This window comes from Larimichthys crocea, chromosome XII (assembly GCF_000972845.2).
Source record: "Larimichthys crocea isolate SSNF chromosome XII, L_crocea_2.0, whole genome shotgun sequence".
Classification (NCBI taxonomy): Eukaryota; Metazoa; Chordata; class Actinopteri; family Sciaenidae; genus Larimichthys; species Larimichthys crocea.
This window is the reverse complement of record NC_040022.1, coordinates 7,792,696-7,810,246: the sequence shown is the minus strand read 5'-3', so window position 1 is coordinate 7,810,246 and position 17,551 is coordinate 7,792,696. Positions and strand designations below refer to the sequence as shown.

Below are 17,551 nucleotides of genomic sequence, written 5' to 3'. Positions count from 1 at the left end.
TAACTATGAATTTCTTTTTAGAAAAGAGAAACAAAAAAGATCCAGATACTTAAGTGTTGCCTACAAACGTTTGGCATGGGAGGTTTATCCTGTCTGCAACATCACTTTAAACCAATGATTGATGGTGAGAGGTTTGGTCTAGCCTCTCTTTACAACAACAAAGGTGTTCAACAAAGAACACGAGGAGGTAACCTCTACACAAACGCCTGAGGCAAAAGAATAAATATGCACTGCCTTTTTTTACTCACTTACCTTTTGATTTTTTTTGATTGTCCTTAGTCTTCACTACACCTCCCTGCAGGCTTCTGAGCTTTAACTGAAGGTCTTTGATGCTGCGGGCTTTACTTAATTGTTTTGTTCACTTCAGAAAAATCATTAAGTGCTTCTGTGTGTGCGTGCGTGTGCCAGTGGGTGTGTATCACTGGCCATCTCTTCAGCCAAAGGAAGCTGGGGAATAATCTCAAATTGATCCATAGACATCCAGTAGAACTCCCAGGCTGTTTTGGCACCTGTGCAGATGGCAGACCTTAAAATATCAGTTTTCTCTCAGAGGTGAGAGCTCGAGAAAGTGAAGCACCAGGCTCCATAATAAAACTCACACCAACACGTTGTCATAGGAAAACCGAAAGCGAGAACATTGTGCAATGTGGTGCTCCGGCACTGTATGACATTGTTGGAGATCTTGCAGATTGTGCAGACTAAGTATAAAGAGAATGATATAGAATAGTTAGAAAATAGAAATCTAAATTATATAAATTATACAGTATAAACATTTACTGTAAGGTCGTTCTATTTCATTCATTGACATTGCTTACTACATTGTATGCAAAGGATTGTCTTTATCTAGGATTGTTTCTATGTTAGAGTTGTTCAAGCTACCATAAAAAGAAATGTTCAAAGCTGTTCTTTAGGAGCATTAGGAACCGTGTATGTTAGCAGGGATAGGATCCATTCTCTGCTGTTACTTAGCTGCGAGGTAGTATTGAAGGAGGGGAAAGTGCTGCAGACTGTGGCCTGTGTTTGACAATGGCGATACATTGGTCTGAATTGTCCTCTGGCATCAGCCTCAGACACCTAACTTGGCTCCAAGTCTATGTTTCCTATTCAGGTCTAATAGGCAATCTGTCCCTCCCTACTATCTTCACCGGCGTGATGGGCAGCTAATTAATCACAATTGTGCAGGGTTTTCTTTTTTTTTTAAACTTCTCTCACCTTCCATCCCTTTGTCCATGTGTTGTCTTTTCATCCACAGAAGCAATATTGCTCCGTCAGTTGGCGTGTTGTTCCAACACTTTGGTACAATGAAAGTGAAATATCTCGATAAATCTGTGATGGATTGCCATAAAATTTGCCTGCAGTCATTTATTCCCAGAGGAAAAATCCTATTATGATCGTCTGATCTCTCATCTAGTCCCACTAACATGTCAATATTTACCCTCATTTTCATGACAGGATTTCTTCATATCTCAGACATAATTTTGGCATTGTTATTTTTCATATATTTCTTCCAACCAGCGATTAAGTTTTTTGGTGTGCAGCAAGCATCAGTCTCTCTTCTTTTGTACTAATTACACTGTATTTATGAGAACACACGCCGCAAAGAAGTTTTAAGATTACACATTCTTGTGCATATATGTGTATGAATATACCAACAAATTACTGACCTGCATGTACAGACCTGAATCACTGTAGAACCTCTTGCAGAAGAGATACCAGTGTTGTGATTATTCAGGTAATTTCTGTCTGATAGTATTTTCTTAAAAAGGCGAACCACAGAATGCTGTTTGCCGCTTAAATAACAGTGACACAAGACAGACAGTCAGGCAGCCTGCGTGACAGAAAAAGAGAGGTAGAGGATGCCAGAAAACAGAAAGTGAGAGAGAAAGTGGGAGGCAGGTGGAAGAAGGGAAGAAAAAGATGGGCAGATGAAATTACACCTGCAGGTCTGTTAGCTTTAGCAGCCGGAGTCTAGCAGTGTGATGTCCCATAACATACCCCAAGGGTCCATGAGGAATAAAGAGTGAGTAAACCTCACATATCAAAGTTTCTTTTCTCTCACACTCCTGTTATTGCTCCTGTGCCTCTCCCTGACAGCCCTGTGATTCATTTCCTCCTGCCTGAAAGACGGGAAATGAATAGAAAGCTTGGATATTGTCAGGCGCTAAATGGGAAAGCAGTTGCTCTGGAGACACAATGCAGGTGCAGGTAAGAATGGTGAGTTCAGTTTAAAATGCCACTCAGTCCCACTACACAGCACACAGCAGCACCTGTCTCACACGGCTGGGGAAAAAAGGAGGGGCGTTTGATTGGGTGTATAACATTCACACATCAGCATGGTTTATGTTTGAGTGGGATATTCATCTCTTTGCTGTCAGACTGGAGGATCCTGACACTTTGTTATACCTGCACCTTGGAATCAGAGGGGCCTTTTTTTCCCCCCACATTTGCATTTAATAATAAGAATACAACTGACCTCAAAGTTGAACCTCTTTTGATAAAGAACAAACTGGAAACTGGTCAAGTCTGTGCGTTGCCTACAAGATGAATCTGAGATTTTCAGGCGTGCATGTGGGTTGAGCGTACCCACAACACCTCTAATGTTTCCTTAGCACCTGCTTAGATGTGCTCGGCGCTGAATCAAAAACACATACATTTGCCCACATGCTTAAACGCTCACATAGCAGGAAATGAACACCGCATCAATGAGGCAGAAATGTAAATGTGCATACTAGGGTTGAGAAGTGGGAGTTATCTAGTGAAAGGGCGAAGGTCATTTCTGCGTGGATCCCGGTTGAATTCCCAGCACAAAGAATAAAAACACATCATTATTTGATAAAAAAAAACGTAAAAGATAAAGACCTAAGAAGATAAGTCAACATCGCCTCCGTATTTTAGCAAAAACAATCAAATCACAGAGCTCCGATTTATGTTGTGTGGTGCCAGTGGTGGGCAGAATTATATTCTGTTTATGCCCCAAAACCACATGATCAAATTAGCTCTCTAGTGCCGTAGTAATTAAGAGCAAAGGAGGAAGTAAGATGACATTATTTTAGAGATCAGGGTGCACGAATGGGTTAACAAAACATCAGACTTTAACACAGGAGAGTGTTGTTCATTTTCCCATTCCCAACCGAGGGTCTGTTTTGTTTTGTTTTTAAGTCACGATCGTTCCCAAACCTTATTAACTACATCTTTATTATTGTAACCATGACTGCTGCTTCCCAGCTTTCTGAATTTGTCGCAGCCACTTCTCCTCTATAGAAATGGCAGCCGAGGCTCATACGTATCATACTGTAGTACTTTGAGCCATCTGTCATACCCAGGGATTAAATTGCAATTTGTTATGAAACAAAGAGACTAGGCCAGCTAATCAAAAATTTTTAAATTCAATAATTAATCAATAGTCAGTGCAATTCATTGCTCTCCATCTTGCATTGGTGTTGTAATTAAACGTTGACTGAAAGATTTAAAATAATGTGTGCCTATCATGTCCATGTATTGTCTGGTTGCAGCTGCTGGAAAGTTTTATTTCATGCATGCACATATTAACGCAGATTCAGGTTATCTTTTCCGAGCTGCAGTTTATATACACCGTTGCCCTTTGGTGTTTAACATAATACATAGTTGTATTTCACTCTTACTTCGCTGTCAGGCACAAAGTCACAGAACACAGCCCACACACACACAGCGAGAGATGTAGGAATGTCCAGTTAACTTTAGCGAGAGAGAGATGCACTGAAGTTAGTGCATCAACTTACATGACTGTTATTTGTTGACATAAAATGTGCAGCGGCGAGAACACAGGGTTACCTGATTGCTGTTCCCACAATTCTCTCTCTCATAATGTGTTTTTTCTTTTTTTAATGTGACCAGAAGAATAGTTCAGCTTCATCCTCTCACTGAAGTTGTAAACACTGATACCTGCTTTGAAAAAAGCTGAGCCCTGGACAGCCACAGTCCAATTTAACCCCTGCTCATACCTTTTTACAAAGAGAGACACTGAGGCTATAATTTAATTAAAACTCTGAAATTCTCATTTATAGTGAAGGAGATGTGTTTATTGTTTGAAAAGAATGAAAGTTAAAGGTTAGAATGTGTCTCAAAGCTGTGATGACTCACCGCTCAAGGCTTTGTCTGTACTTATAGGATAATGAGCCATATGTGAGGTCATCAAGCTTTGAAATGTGTCTGAGTAGGGTTGTAATCCAAAAGTACATCTGACATAATCAGGATTAACATCTAAAATTCAGGGGGGAAATTGTTAATACTATAAGTATAGAAGACATATGAACAGATGTTGTCAAGCCTTGTTAGAATAATAGATTTCATGTGACTTTGATGTTTCCATACATTATTATTAGGGTGAGCGGAAGGCCACACAGTGATAGGCTGACAGTAATATACTCTGACAGGCATGGAGCATACAAGGGATGTCCAGAATCTGAACCAAGGGCAGCACTACAAGATGTGATCTCTGACTGGGTGGATGATGCTGTTTGTGTTGGCTGGTTCAGCACGGTGTGTGACCTTCTCTCCACATGTGTCCTCCATTGGGTCTCACACTGTTTGTAATGGTACTGTTTTTTCTGGGGTGTGCTGCTCAGCATGTCTGTTCCTGAGGCGGCTACGTGCTGGGATTTGGACTCGTCTTTGATGTGAGGGAGTGAAAATGAATGTTTGTAAAGCTAAAAACAAATTGCCAATCTTGAGTTCTGGTCCATAATTTCTGGAAGTTGAGTCCGGCTCAACTTCTCTGCTGCAGGTCGTTGCATTTTTCATTGCGTAGAGTTATGCACTTCTACCAACATGGAGCCCAAAGTTACAGGGCGCAGAGTGGGAATGAAAGTCAGTGTAGCATCAGCAAATGATCAGATAATGTCTTTAACATGAGTAATGGAATTAGATCAGAGAGCAATACGTCTTGTATGACACACAATCCAGTGCAAAAAGATATTTTTGTCACATAAAAAAGCTGATAATTTACATCTAGAAATTATGTTTATGTAGTAATTCATTAAGCAAAATCTACCTATATAGTTCTATATCTACCTTAATGTTCTGACTATTAATCCATCTAAGTATTTGGAAAGATTCATAGTTAAATGGTAATGCGTAGTTCTTGGGAGTATGGCTGGTGGGATGTTTGTCACTGATTTGGAGCAGCGCATTTTTGGCATCTCTCAAATCGTTCAATATTCCTTCTTTTTTTTTTCTCTCGGCTGTCCTTTATTGGCTGAAGGTCGCAAAAAACAAAGCTGTTTTATCATGACAGCTACTACTCAATTTTGGCTCCGCTTTGAGTAAAGCTGGCACATTTTAGGATGCTGAAATACATGGCCCTTGCAGTGTCAATTAAGGCTTTCATGGTCACCACAGGCTGGTTTCTTCTAAACTAAATTATTAAATCAGAACCCAGTGCACCATAAATTTGTTGAGGTTTTTCTTTGTAATTATTTTGTCTGCAGAATTACTTAATTCGCAAGGACTTAAAAAAGAAGAAAATGCCGTTATCTGTCACAAATCTGCAGTAATGTTTAATAACTGCCAATAAGTAACAAATATTCAAATGTAATCATAATCAATCACAAGCAGGTTGTTGTTCTAGGGATAAAAATCATCATCAAGTTTCCATCGACCATAGAGCGAGAGCAAACTTTTACAGTTACATACTAATTAATTCAGCTGTAGGATCAGTGATTCCTGGAGGGATTGTTAAGAGTCTCGTGGCAATCATGAAGACAGAGAAATCAGGGAAAGAGGATATGAGTTGATGGATTTATTGAAACGGGAGATGAGCAGCGGTTGTAATTCAGTGGTGAAAAAAAAAAAAAAGCTCTTGTGTCCCATCTCTGTTCAAGACAATAGAATGAGAGATGGAGCCCAGAGAAAGAGCATGCAGGGAATAGATGCAGCGTGCATGACAAAAGGTTTGTGTAATGATGTCATTATCAATTACTAACCTCTGTCACCCTTGGGTGTCATGCCTGAATTTTCATCCTGAACAAAAAGACTCAATCAGAGACATACATCACAGAACTGGGCAGATTTTACTGCCGCTGTGCTGCTAATCGACATTTGTTTGTTGAATTTTTAATCAAACGAAACATGTAATAACTACAGTATACTGAAGTGTGCATCGACACTTTTAAACTACGGTACTGCACTGTGAGAGAGAGAGAGCGTGCATTATTGCTTGCGACACTGGAGATTACATGTAAGTTTTGTCTGTGCCAGAGCCTGCTGCTGCAGAGCCGGGCCGAGACTAGATTTAAAAGTCTTCATGCGGCGATGTAGAATTAAACATTGCATGCACGCCATCCCCAATCTGTGCCCCTTCAAACATTCCAAGAGTGCGTAATTAGTCACGTGGATCTGTCTTCTCTTTGGGAGACATGACACACTGAACACACGTGAGGCTAAAGTTGGGATTACTGGATATAGACAAAGTGTCCCACAAAGAGGAAGGACAATTATGACAGCTTAAATCCCACAGCATGTCCAAACGGCTGTCGTCACTTGTCCAGAATGTTTTCTCTCCAAATTTGTCGCTACTGCTGCTTTTTTGACAATCAAGCCACCTGTCAATTACCGTAAAAATACACGCAGGGAGATGACAGAATACCCGGTGGAGACACTGCAAAAAAGTTATTCTCTTTCAAGCAGGATGCATGGTAGTGAGGATTTATGACAACCCTCTGAAGAGGAGAGATCAAGATCTGTGCTTCTGGTGCCACAGAGTCAGAAGAGTCAAGTACCCCCCTGTAGACAAGCCATATGGCCTAGGAAGAGTTTCATGGGTGAATATGTGTGGTAGCAAGCACCATGCCAGTCCCTCTGCTGATTTCTCATTATCGAGGAATAAATAGAACAAGACAACAAAACAGTGGCCCTGTTGTGTCATACTCATTCTGACATCGGTGTGAGACAGATGGTACAAACTAAATGGCAAGATTTGAATAGTTGGGAAACTGGGCAGACGCGCTAAGCACAACAAACAACAAACTGTGATGAAGAGATTCTGCCTATCCTGCCTCTTTTCTTCATATTTTGTGAATAACGGTTAAATTTCCTTTCTTTCTTTGTCACCTGTTTTATGCTGCATAACCAAGTGTCACTTTTAACAGCAATCATGACTGCGCCCGCACTAGTTCTCGCTTTATTGCCTGTGCAAGCAGAGCAGTGTGTGTTTGTGGCAGTGGCGTGGGAGGCTGTAGGGGAGTCACAGGGAACAGCAGATGCCAGGTCTCCTCCAAGGTGGCTGACGGGCGGGCAGGCAAGGCAGACAAGCACAGGATGCAAAAAGCTGAGGCAGAAAGGCTACCTGTAAATATAGCACAGCAGCTCAGAAGCTTCGGTTTCCATTAAATAGCCATGTATTTCCCAGCTCCTGGCTTTATTGCACCGCTGCTTCGGGAGTGGGAGCCCAGGAGGCTCTTCAACATTATTAGCAGCTCACAGTACATAATCCCACAGCAGATTCTCATCTATCTTCAGACCAGACTGAGATATACAGAGAGAGAGATGAGGAGCAAGAACAGGGAGGGTGGTTTAAGAGTGAGCAAAAGAGGGAGGGAGGGTGGCAGTTGCCAGTCTTTGTGAGCTCAAGTCATTGACGCAAAGAGACAGAAAGAGAGGCAGACATACATTGTGAAGCCTCATCATGGTGTCAAGCTTATTCAGTGACAGACACCAGATGGTGGCCTGTCTCCAGAGGTCCAGTGTGTCTCACTAAGTCATGAGGCCAGACACAGTGCCAGGGCCCTCCTCTGCCATTCCTTTAAATCTGCGTCCCCAATGTCTCGGCCTGGTTCCACTTCTGACGCTTGCTGGACACTCAGGTGCTGTTTGGGGGATTTCCTGTTCATCCTGAAAAACAAAATATATAGCTTTAACACCTCCAAAATCCCCCATCTTCATGTCAGAAAAACATAACTGACTCATCATCATTTATGCAATACAGGAGAAACACACTAAATGCTAATGCAAAAACAAAAATATGAATATCTCTGTTCAGTGTTTCGTAGACATTTACTATGTTTTTATTGAGGCAGGTAGCCCAAATTGTATGTGAATTTATGAACAAATGAATGAATACGGGAGTACATTGGTGTCCTGTCTAACTCACCACCAACATACGCACTTCAGATCTGATCAAAAGAAATTTTAGTGAGCTATGATTTCTTATTGACTCACAAGAGGGGATGAAGTGTTACATCTAAAGGCGCAGGCATCACAGAGGCTTTTATATTCCATGTGTTTTCTGATCAGCCAGGTCATGTGTCATAGTAGTTTTTAAAGCGTTTGCTGTCATTTGGGTTAGAACGCGTAAGCGTCTTTCACAGACGCTTCAAAGCATTTGATATGCAAGTGTTATTTGAGTGTAAAGAAACTAGATGAAAGTGAAGGAGAAGGGAAAATAAAATGGCCGTCACATGAGTACGTGACATATTCTTGAAATAGACGAGCCATCAGGATTTCAACATCTCACAATTAGGCACTGTACACACCAGCTCATCGCACACTGTGTTGCTGACATCCTGTGTCAGAAGGTGAAGATACAATCTTAATATCCTTCAGCGAAATGTCTCATTAACATTGTTAACTCATGTGGTCGTCACGATCAGCCTGTTATTAGATAATGACTAGATTAGAAGCAGCGAGGGACAAGACGCCTGAGAACACACACACACGCATGGCATCACAACATGCCTCATAGCAAAGGCCTCTCATGTACGTCGGATGAAGAAAAACGATTTGTTGCTATGGCACAAAAAAAAGCACCTCCTCATCCTCAGAGGACTCTCTGTGCACTCTGTGATTATATGCCACTGATGGCACAAATAAACGGTGTCAAACCATCAAATGGCCCACTTGCTGACTGTTTGCTCTCCTCCGTTTAGTTTGTCATGTATAACCTGTAATCTTGCCCACATGAGTTCGTGCTTTTGTTCTCTCCTGAAATTCAAAGCCGTTTATATGCGGAAGTACTGGAAGCAGGGTTTATTTTCAGTCACTACTTTTGAAAGGAGTTTTAGCTACAGTATCATAAATGATTATGGGCAATCATAGTTCATTTCCACTCAAAGCGCTTTTTACACTACATATCTCATTCACCCATTCACACAAATTCATACGGCATTTGGCTGCCACGCAAGGTGCCAACTGCTGATCAGTTTTAGGAGCCAACCATTCATACACATTCACACACCTTCCGGAGCAATTTTGCCCAAGGACACTTTGACATGTAGACTGGAAGGGCCGGGGATCGAACCACCAATCATTTGGTGGACGACCCACTCTACCGCCGAGCCACAGCCGTGTGTTTCAGGAAAAAGAAAAAACTATACCTCTAATCATGATCACCTTTTCTCACCACAGCACGAAAGATAATTATAAAAAATCTTTTCACAGCTCTAAAGCATGAACATAGTTTATATGCACGTTGGGGAATGACACCCGTGGTCCTCCTCAGGGAATGCACATTAAGCCTTCTGTATGTGCATGTCATTGTTTTGCATGTATTTTGCCTCCCAATTCCCCCGTGGCAAAACCTCTGTCTGCCTCAGGCTGGCTGTTCTGCTATTCCGCTTGGCACGATCACTATCACCGCTCACCACTTAGCATCTGCCTAGTAGCATCCCAGCAGCATTTCACGTCCTCCCCACTTATCCAACTTCTCTTCCCCTCCCTTCAACGCCCTCCTCTTGCTCTCCCTGCTCATTTTACCCGCCCCTCCACTCACCCTTCGCTCGCACTCTGCAGCAGGCCTCTCTGCTGGCTGCTGTGACATTTGCCATTTAGACGAGTGAAGAGGGACAAACCCTTATCCAATCGCTGACCTTTCTCCCCCCCGCCCCCCTCTTCCTCTCTGGTGTTACTGACGCATTCAGTGCCAAATTCACAATGAATTTCAGAGACTAAAAATAAAAACCCAAGATTTCCATATATTACTGATATAAACATATATATGTATATATATTTCCGCTTGTGCTTTGGGCTTGTTTGAGCTGAGTATCTCTATCCAGTGATGTTTATCTGATAACCTGCCTGAACACAGTACCTAACTGCCTTACTTAATGCAGGTAACTGCAGCAGCAGCGGTAAAGGTTAATGAATGCTCATTGAATGCCACATGCCAAGGGCCGCTTTGGGGCATTATGTATTCAGCTTATTCAGTAGTTGGCCTACTGATGATCTACTGTACATTTTCTGTCCACAGCAGAGCTACTAGAAATATCCTCTTGAGACGGTATAAATATCTCATTATGTCCGGACTACATGTGAAGGACAAGTGCTTAAAGTTTAAACCCTCAGCATTTTTTTCTCCGCCATATTCTAACAACACCTTTACTGCCAGAGCGGTTAAACAGGCTGACTATAATCAGGCTGACTGACATTACACAACAGGTTGCTGCTAATTTGAGTGGTAGAAAGGCTCAAGACTTTTCAGTAGAAGCGTGTGCCAAGATAAGGTTTTACCTGACATGTCAAAGCAGGAGCCATCCAACAATCACCTTGTCAAAGCTGTGATCTCCTTTTCCTTCCCCACAGCAGCAGCAGCGGCAGCAGCAGCAGGGTGCTGGTGACACATATGGCCAATTATAGGTGGAAGTGGAGAAGATGATGTGAGCTGAAAGCTTGTTCACACGTGGCGGGTGTCCAGACGGCCAACGGCTGCATGGTGGAGGGCCGTGGGAGAGAAAAACTCATCAATAGCTCAGCTCTCTTCTCCTCCTCCTCCTCTTCTTCCTCCTCTTCTTCTTCTTCTTCTTCTTCTTCTCAACCTCCATTCTTCCGCAGATCCGTGGAAAATCAAAGACTACTTTTAGGCCGATCAATACTGCCCCTTAACTTCCCTTTATTACTCCGCAGCTGGAATAAGGGTTACAGAGGGAGATGCAATATTCAGTTCATAAATCATGCAGTAAAAAAATGTCAGGGGGGTAATTGTGGTTTTCTAACACCCTTTAAAGGGAGGCAGATTTTATTAGTGGGTTAACGTCGCCGGGCGACCCTCATTCCTTCTCATTATGGGCTCATGGAGGCATCATCAAATCTTAAACGTTACAACACTTATCAGCGTACACTGGCATCATTTCTCATATACACACCTATAAGCTGAACATGCAGATACACAAACAAGTGAGCGGCTCTAAACATGACGTACTCGCACAAGAAATCCTTTGTTTGTTCCTAATACATGGCAAGATTGTCTTGGTCAAACTCATTGTCTGTTTTTTTTTTTTAATTGTAAATCATTGATTTGTTTTGTGTATTACCTTTTGCACAGCTAGTTTCCTGAACAAATAAATAGCCTCCTTTCTACTCCAAATAAATAGCACAAATACCTGGAATGACCGCCTCATTAAGGTGCTACAGAACACTGTTTTCTATAAGTCTTACTCCGCTCTTTCTGCTTCCCTTCCCTCTCTCGCCAATGAATTTAAATTGGCCAATAATTTTCCACCATATCCCGCGAGTTACAGCGTTTTTGTCACATCTTTTAGTGATTAAATGGATCGATTTCTGTTCTCTGTGGGTGATTAATCCCACAGGGTTAGAGAGATTACAGAGAGGGAGCCACGGGGAAGCCTTATAAATGGATTCACACAGAGAGACTTCCATTCATGGAGCTAATGAGATTGGATTACAGGACCGGGGCTTCAGAGAGGAGAGGGAAAACTCACAAGAGAAAACTCATGTCCAATGGGATCAGATTTAGGAAAAAAGAAATGGGTTTTATGATGAGAAACATCTTGGCGTTAAGAGTCACAGGCAAACAATGACCTCGCCCGGTGAGATGTCCGAGTGACCCTTCTTCTTTCTCTTACTGGGACAGAAAAAGTTAACACCTGCTTGACTGGTGGGGGTTCATACCTCAGCGTTTATCTCATGTGATATTCTTGCAGTGAAGTCTTGCATATGATTGATCATAGTCATTAATGCAAGGGATCATTGCAGCATGCCACTGTAGCTGCTACAGTCATTCGAGTGTCCCACATAGCCCAGCTGTTTTAGGCTGCAGTGAGGGCTTTTGGATGTTGGGGACAGTGGGTGGGGCCTTAAAGTCAAAGGCTCATATCTGTCCTTCACAGCTGGACACAGAAGCAAGAGGGGAGGCTGTGACTCTTGTGGTCCAGAGGACTGGAACTCTCCCTCAGTCTGGCGATCTGTGTCACGCCCCAAAGCTTAAAACCTCCTCTAAAGCTCTGGATCCCAACAGGAAACAGGAGGCAGGAGGTGGACGGACTAGAGGGGAAGGTGGAGGAAGCAAAGCGTGTCGTTGAGTTTTAAAACACATGTATGACCCACAGGGGAGATCAGAGGCCCCAATCAAAACTGGAGGTCATCCGTGTTACTGGGAGGGAATAAGAGGCGAGGCTGGCTGAAGCCGGTTACTCCAGGTCACCGCACAAGCGATAGCCCCATTTCATCTGGAGTGTATAGACTAAATGCCCACAGAGAGTGACAGATTACAGAGCCGAAAAAGCGCACTCTTTAATCTCTCTCTGGTCTCTCAATGGGTCTGTGGGTCTGACAAAATGGCATGTGTGTGTCTGTATGTGATATTTGCTGTGTTTTTCATAATGATTGTCTATTTTCTTTAGACCACACTTTGTCTCAGCTAGGAGGGTAATACACACACAATGAACAATAAATCAGAAGGAAGCGAAATGAGGAACTAATATTTGTTAGCATAAGGTCATAAATAAATCAAATCCCAAAGTTTGTATATTTGGTTAATATTTAATACTGTTGGAAAAGTCAAAGAAATACAGACACTGTATTTCCACAAGGCAAGTTTTTACTTTGTGTACATGATATTAGACATATCATAGGACTAATTTATTCGGTAAGACTTCAGAGCATGTTTCGTATCGGTCATATTGCTGTACTCAAATGTGTAGTGACAGGTCATGAGGGGACGGGGCAATAAAGATGCAAACAGGACCCTGAGGTCACGTTTCATCCCAGAGCAAAGGGCCGCTGCCGATAGGAAACTATGAGCCAAATAAAAAAAGAAAACAAGCGACTGGGCGCTCCCAGCAAGGAGTCACATACTGTCCCCAACCCACCCTGTCTGCTGCAGCCTGGTCAGGATACCCCTCACATCACTTGGGGACATCATCACATGCCTACACACTCACAAACAAAGACAAATGCTTGGTCTAGTTCAGAGGATTTCAAACCTCCCTAGGCGGGCATGGAGGGAGAGATGTGATCTGCCATTCACGTCAAAATGTGTACTTCTTCTTGGAGTCAAAACTTCCAACGAATATTAATGTATTTGGAACACAATATATTGCTACATAAGCAACAATCAAATGAACGTAACGTAATGTAACGTAACGTAATGTAATAAAATATAATATAAAATAATATAATAATATAATGCAATGTAATATTTGTTTTGTCTGGATTGCATGGGTGTGATTTTACACACTTGATGGACAGAAACCAAACAACTGTCATCGGATTATGATTTAAATGTTGGGACAGAAGTGTGTGTATGTGTTTGTTAATTGATATGAACAGGTAAATAGTGACTTCAACAATATGAGTAATGATGGAAGTAAACAAGGGGAAAATGAGTTTTAAAGGTAGGTGTGTAATTTTTAGGGGGCTCAATTTATAGAATAGAATTAATTTATGGCAGAAATTGAAAAATGTATTTATAACTTAGTGTATAATCACCTAAAATATTTTTTGTTGCCTTAGAATGAGCCTATTATATCTACAGATGCTGTAACTGCCATGTTTCCACAGTAGCCAAGAAAATACAAACTTAACAATGTCTCTTTCACACGTTTAGCAGCCACTGTAGTTTCTCTTTAATGTTAGGAAAGAGAGGGTGTAGCACGGGGCATGCAATCAGCAACTGCACGCAGGATCCCACTAAATCCCACACACAAATTGTCTTGAAATGTGCAAAGTGACTTTAAATAACTCATTCACATTTCCGCTTTTTTCTTGAAAAAAGAATATTACTGCAAAAACACACACAGAAAACGTTTGCTGTGAAATAATCAGAAACAAACTTTGTGAAATCCCCGAGGTACGACACTTAGAATAAAAGAAGAAAACTAAATTAGTGAAGCTTTTATGACTCATATGACTCAGAAATCTGGGCGAGCTGTGCTTGTGTGCTAACCCAGGGTGATTTTTTGGAATCCAGTCCAAGGTTAGTTTTGTGTCACACACTTCTGACGTCAGGCGAGTGCAGTTATGGGGGCTAATTATGGACCAGCACAGGGGGATTTCTGCCTCAGATGAAAGCTGCTCACATGGAGGGGTTAGTCGTGCTGCTGACTCTTTGAAAAACTGTCAGTGTGAGTGAAATATATATATATATATATATATATTATATTATTATATATATATATATACACATACATATATATCTGTACACTCCATATATACACACAAACTAAGTGTAGCCTATATTTTTTGCAGTGCAGAATGTCTCCAGGTAGAGAGGCGAGAGTTTTCCCTCAGTTGCAGAAGCCATTAGTCAGAATGGAGGTGATTTATGGGTTGTCTCCTTGCAGAATTTAAATTAACTGCCATGCTGTATGGAGGGAGGAGGGAGGGTACCGCTGCTTTTTGGGCTGCTCCCCTTTGCACTCCACCTCTCACTCTCCCTGTCTTTCTCTCCCACTCTGTCTTGCTTTCTCTCTCCCTCTCGCAATCTCATGGGAGAAATTTGGACCGTTTTCTGGATCCAGGTGTGCTGTCAGGTGGTCAGCTCACTCATGGAAGATTTCACTGGAAAATATGCTCAGCCAAGCCAAATGAAAACATTTTTTTTTTCTTAGAGGGAAAAAATTAAGCAGAAATCTGAATCACAAAAAAAAAAACCCACATACAACGCCAAGGTCAGCAGTTACTGTGCGGAGCGTGCCGTCTTATGGACCGGCATATACTGATGCAGGCGTCCTGAAGCTGCAGTAAAAGCTCTTAAACCACAAATATATACAGGTACATTGTTTAATGTAAATACTGTTAACATATACACAATTCCCATGCTTATTTTTAATGATTAATAATAAATGTGTGCCCAATTGTGAAGATAGAGCATTACTAATCATGGGTTTCTCATTATTTCAGGATGTGCTCTCGCTGCTCCCAGATCCATATTAATGAATTTATATTAATGATGTTTTGTACTGTACTCCTTCTCTCCTCCCTGATGGCTGTATGATATATAACTGAGCTAGGAGACAGGCCTGCAGTGTGACATAGGAGCTTAAGGGACAGGAACTTCATTAGAGTTCATCAGACATTCCCACCACGTTGCGCATGATTCACTGAGAAGACTTCATATACATAAATACATAGTTATTACATAATACTTAATGCTGTGCAGATGGCCCATACCGTGAGACGGGAGCTGCAGGGTGCGACGAGTAGCTGGCTGGGGTTTGAGGTTGGAGGTTGGGGCCCACAGGTAATTGGCACCTGGAGGAGGGATGAGATGGAGGGGTGAAGAGTGAGGATGACTCCACTTGACATCGCACTGTAAGCAACCCAGAGAGTTTTACATGACATATTAGTGCTGTAGATAGATAGATAGATAGATAGATAGATAGATAGATAGATAGATAGATAGATAGATAGATAGATAGATAGATAGATAGATAGATAGATAGATAATTTTTCATTATGCAGCTCCTTCCTGTATATAGAGCCTTGACCTTTTGTGTACTTGTGCAATTTTGTTGCTGCTGAGCTAAGAGAGGGGTGCAATTATTACCTTATAACTTGGTAGTTTTAATATTAATATCAGGGTACATTCATCATTTTTGCATAATTTACAGTCGTTCACAGGTTCACTATGTTTTACCTACCGATGTTATTTAAGGACAAAAAAGAAAAGCAACTAAAAACAAACACTTTGAGTATGAACATTATAACCTGGGCTGCATAATAACAACATACAAAGTGGTATGTTGGCTACATAAGATAGAGGGGGGAAAAATGCATGAATGCATCTGTGTAAATATTTTAAAGGGAAAAGTTCCCCATGTTAAAAAACAGGCTAAAATTGTCTTTCTTGTTGAGAGATGAGAAGACTGATGCGCTCTCATGTCTGGAGCTATCACCAGCTAACTTATCCCAGCATGAAGAGTGTGAACAGCTGTCCTGATTCAGTTCAAGGGTAACAACACCTGTCTACCATCCTCTCTGAAAGCTCAATGATTAAAATCTTCATCTTAATCTGTGCAAAAACCAACATGAAGTGTAAAAATGATAATTAGTTGCAAGGCAACTGGTCCTAGCCCAGAAATAGCTTGGTACATGACCCCTAATAAAATGGAGAATTGTCGTTGTTTTTATGCTTAAATTTCTGCACTGATTAAACAAACAAGATAACACTTTAATCAGTTAGTTTTAGAGTTGCTGGTAGGCAGATTTTGTTGCTTTCACTTAGCCCCCACCTTCCAGTCTTTGTGCTAAGCTTAAGCAGCTGCTGGCTGGAGCTTCATATTTAATGTACTCTCAGCAAGAAAGCCAATAAGTGTATTTCCCAAAATGTCAAACTATCCCTTCAAGCTTATGTTGATCCTATCACTGTAATTGTAGTCAGTCAATTAACACAGTGTTGCTGCTTATTAACCCTTTCCCTGCGCAATCCTTAAACACAAGATATACAGTACATGTTTTTTTGTGATAAAATCATCTCACTCCCAACGCTCTTCATCTTCTCCCTTCACTTCCCCTCTGGAGGTGTTGTCTGTTCCACAGAAGCTTGATCCTTTTTCCCCCAAGACAGAATATACCTCTGTGGTTTCTCTGCTGCAGCCCTGCCATGCTGGGAGCAAGACCAGGCCACAGAGAGCCTTCACTGGATTCCAGATGAGGTTTTGACAGCCTCTTGTCTTCAATGCTTGGATGAAGGAAACCACCCTGTGGGACTTCCCCTGGGTCAGACAACAAGAGGAAAAGAAGGAGAAAAAAAAAACACAAAAAGAAAGCAATACACATACACACACACACACCTCAAAAATATCCTCACATTTCAACAACAAACATTTCTCAAACAAAGATATAATTACATCACTCAGTCTTCAGTATGAATTATGCAGTGATGCGTGTGTTCAGAAACAAATATTTACCCAAGTTGTTTAATCATAGCTTATCAGAGGGATCTTAAAATGTTGAATTAAATACGATGAGTGTTGCGTTCCAAAATACACTTGTGCAGGGAAAGCTTTCACACTCTCAGGACTAAAATAACAGTTCGGTAATGTTTTTCTGTACTACATTGCGCAAACACACACATGTGCTAATTAAAACAATTCATCTTCACAAATGTAATCAAAGCACCTAAAAAAATGGTACTCCCTATGGATAGACACACATTTTGAATTACATGACAATGAAGAAATATTAAGGATCTGGGTATTTTAAGCTTTTGACACATAACACAAAAAACATTTTTTTATTTTTTTCAGTTAAGGGATGAGTAGAATCCTGGTATCAGAAATAAAATACTGAGAGTAAACTTCAATTCATGAATATCTTACACTATTAATGATAAGTGATAATG

General features: G+C 41.3%; 1 long non-coding RNA gene across 3 annotated transcripts in view; it reads right to left on the bottom strand.

Annotated features, from left to right (window-relative positions):
- Nucleotides 1–5,579: 5,579 nt before the first annotated feature.
- The window catches only part of LOC109138490 (uncharacterized), a 107,524-nt gene continuing 95,552 nt past the window's right edge, over nucleotides 5,580–17,551 (bottom strand). For 2 of the 3 annotated variants that reach the window (XR_003463331.1, XR_003463332.1), the window contains 4 exons: nucleotides 16,687–16,922; nucleotides 15,379–15,459; nucleotides 10,515–10,872; nucleotides 5,580–7,866 (listed from right to left, as the gene is read on the bottom strand). This is a non-coding gene — a long non-coding RNA (uncharacterized LOC109138490). The remainder of the gene's footprint in view (nucleotides 7,867–10,514; nucleotides 10,873–15,378; nucleotides 15,460–16,686; nucleotides 16,923–17,551) is intronic. The other variant, XR_003463333.1, reaches the window with a different exon arrangement.